Source organism: Cibotium barometz, chromosome 43 (genome assembly GCF_041138505.1).
Source record: "Cibotium barometz isolate CiBa-2024 chromosome 43, ASM4113850v1, whole genome shotgun sequence".
Lineage (NCBI taxonomy): Eukaryota > Viridiplantae > Streptophyta > Polypodiopsida > Cyatheales > Cibotiaceae > Cibotium > Cibotium barometz.
This window is the reverse complement of record NC_141088.1, coordinates 20,116,587-20,120,068: the sequence shown is the minus strand read 5'-3', so window position 1 is coordinate 20,120,068 and position 3,482 is coordinate 20,116,587. Positions and strand designations below refer to the sequence as shown.

General features: G+C 41.0%; 1 long non-coding RNA gene and 1 other non-coding gene across 2 annotated transcripts; both read left to right on the top strand.

Annotated features, from left to right (window-relative positions):
• Window positions 1-1,256: 1,256 nt before the first annotated feature.
• Window positions 1,257-2,567, top strand: LOC147613663 (uncharacterized). Its single transcript, XR_015263255.1, has 2 exons — window positions 1,257-1,976; window positions 2,070-2,567. It is a non-coding gene; the product is annotated as an uncharacterized LOC147613663 (long non-coding RNA).
• On the top strand, window positions 1,446-1,548 carry LOC147613664 (small nucleolar RNA R24). The gene has a single exon (XR_015263296.1). It is a non-coding gene; the product is annotated as a small nucleolar RNA R24 (small nucleolar RNA).
• Window positions 2,568-3,482: the final 915 nt, after the last annotated feature.

Here is a 3,482-nt window from a genome sequence, read left to right as displayed (position 1 = left end):
TGGTGATGTGTATAGTAGAGAGAGAATGAGAGATGCAACAAACTCAAAGAGAGAGGGATAGTGATTGCATGACTCAATGATACTTTGATTAATGTGTTGAAAGCTTTAAAGAGTACAATGCTTTCATAGGCTTTAGAGCCTTATCTTTTGACACAACACACACACACACACACACTAGGACAAATAGCTCGCCTATGAAGTCACTACTTATTACATACACACATAAACATCTATAAGAGGTAGTTCACACACTCTTACTCACTTACTCACATACATGAGTGTTCACACATAGACACACTAGGTACACGAACATGGGTACACATATACGATGGATACACACAGATGGATACACACATAGAGACTTTGAATACCACATGTCTAGTAATAACAAATTGGACATTGAAAAATAGACCATTGATGGCGTGGTTTGAGCAAAGCAACCCTCCAAGTTTTTTGGTCGACCCTCATGAAATCTTCACGTTTGGGAGGAAATCTATAAGAATCACTTTTCTTTAGCTTTTTACTTTTTTCTACCCCTATGACTCCAGTTGTGTTTAGTAGGTTAAATGGTCTATTGATATCCATCAACTTTTTCTTCAGCTTTTTGCTTTTTTCTACCCCTATGACTCTAGTTGTGTTTAGTGGTTGAATGGTCTATTGATATATCGATTCCATGGACCTTTTGAAATCAATAGGTGGTGCATATTATTGTGAAGAAACAAATTATGCAATCTCTCGTGTTTGTCAAGATTACATGGTGGAGGTAGAAGCTTCTTCGAGTTGTATGAAGAATAACTCCATAGGCTTCGTGCCACACAACTAGGGTTTGTAAATATATGACTTAGGGATGCATGCCTTTCTCTCTCATTCCTATAAGGATCTACAACCCATTGTCACATGTTTCTTCAAGGGATTTTTTTGAGAAGAATCATACGCTTGCATTGAGATTGTTGGTGTACCAAGCATCGATTCTCAGCCCTAATTCTTCAAGGTAGTCTTTTGAGTACATAATAGTTCACAAAAAGTGGAGTTCATTTTTACTCAATTGAAACCTCTCCAACCTCGACTTCGGCGGTTTACACACGTTGCCGGTCCCTGTTTTTTTAAATACAAAAAGTGCAAAAGATCAGAGATCTCGCTCGCTCAAGCTGATGGATGTGGAGTCTCGCTCGTCCATATTCTTTGAGAATGTCAGTAGAATGAGGTTTTAGACGATGCCTTTGGAGGTCTTAAGCTAAAGGCAACACGGGCGGGGATGTTATTATTAGGAATCCAACTTGGGCGGGGAGGGTGGACACCCAACTTAAGGTGTGTAAAGGGTGGCGAGGTTAGGTGAAGTGTGAGGAGGACAATGAAACCCTAGGTAAATAAAAACCCCCCTCTCTCTCTCTCTCTCTCTCTCTCTCTTTCTCTCTGCGTCTGTATGTACAGGCATGGTGCGGCAAGCTGCGGTGATGAGATCATAACTCCTGAGGAGACCAAGGCGAGAGGTGTATCTCTTGGTCAGGCCCTCTGAAATCCACCAGTTACGCTTGGCTTCTGAGCAGCAGTCGTCTTCTCCACCGCAATGAAGAGTTAAGTCTTTGTGTTCAAAGGGCTAGCTATGCGCTGGGATCAGTTTAGCGTGGGTTTTCTCAGTGGCCCTTAGACAAGTACTGTGAAGTGTTCATTCAAATGGAATTTTCTCTGCTTTTCGGAGTCCATCACCATTAATTAGGTGTGAAATTTGGTATTATGTTTGTCCAAAAAGATCAAATCATCGACCTCAGGGTTGCCCTGTTTATTCTACTGAGAAGAGGTTCTATTACAAGTCTGCCTTTCTAACTGTGTCTCTTGATCTCGAGTGGAGTACTTATGTTCTGTGCTCTACATAGTTGGTTCTGGGTCAAGGAGGCATTGAACAGTCTTCAGTGTTGTTTTTGGAAAGAATCATTCGCGGTCTAACCTTAATCACGACGACATCGATGCGTCATTAGGTATTTATGAATCCTAAATGCGTAAGCTTTTCAACCTAGAACGATAGGTAGAAAGATGTTCTGAGTCACAGTTGCCTAACAGAGCTCATGCAGCTCGATTCCTGCTGGACCTGCTTCCTTGTGCAGTGGCCACAGGCCGGGCTAAGCCTGACTCAAACTTGAGAAGCACTATGAGACTGTAAAGGATGTCAAACCTAGCTTATGCTTCTCATACCAAAGGCCTTTCCTGTCAGGTGAAAGTCTCACCCAATGACCATGCTTGTGAGTCTTCCATGGCCCTCATGGATGCCACAATGCATCGAATGATACAACTTTCTATGTAGCCAGCTTCCACCACATTGCCCTCTCCATGTCCCTGCCTGTCCAGGTCAATACTTGATAATCTAGACATGAAGCCATGCTCAACATAAGACTCATGTGATGTTGTAGCTTACCACCCAAGAATGCCTACAGGTGTGATTTATGCCGTTGGATAACATCATTGTTTAATACGTGAGACAATCTGATTTAGATGTGTGTTTTTGTTTATCGTTTGATTGCAAATGATAGTTAATCATGGTATCTTGAAAATAAATGCTTAATTTCCTGGCATTTCTGGTAATGCTTATGCTTAGACCTGCATCAACTGTTAGGTGTGTAGGTAGGTGTATGTGTAGTACTTGTCTTGCTCACGACACCCACTAGTTGGGCAGTTATTCGATTATAACATATCAAGCAGTGTATGTATATTAGTACCTGAGATGTGTATGTATAGTAGTACCTGAGATGTATATCAAGCGTCCTGAATTTACCAACTTTAATAATTGGCAGGCACTTGTTTTCTCATGGTGCTTGTGTGTGTTTTTGACCATGTGCACATGGCCTACTTAGATAATAGGCAGAATTTGGAAGTATTAGAAAGGAAGTTGGGGAAGTTCTCCAAGTCTACTTGTGCATTAGCGTAGTTGTTGATGCTTGGATATAATTTCTTTGTGTGACTTTTGAATGTGGGTTCAGTGTTTGAATTTCTTGTATGTGGGTGTTCAAAGATCTGCACATGCCTCGTTATCTTGTGGAAATGTGTGAGCGCTATCTATTACGGCCTAAAGCATTGTCTTGTGGATTTTGCAAGTGAAAAGATTTATGTTTGCAAGTTGAGGCTTGTAAAAAGATGCTGGGGTAGTGTGTTAGTTTTTCACATTGATGAGGTTTGGATTTTAATGCAAGTGGAGCATGGGTGTGAATAGATGGACATCATGTAGACACTCCCAATCCAAGAGTTTCTAAAATTGAGATTTGGGATAGTTGGTTGATTTGATTGAACAACTTACATGAAGAAGATTGAGCTAGTGGAGTGGTATTTTAGAGTAGGTCCATTTCATTTAGGCACTCTTATGTTCGGTCGACTTGTTATGGACATAACTCACTAGTGTCTTGCATTGTAATTGTGCTTTTTTGCAATGGTTATTTACACATAGGCCATGGCCAGGACTCACAAGTGTAGCGTTATGAGCTTGTGTTTTGTAG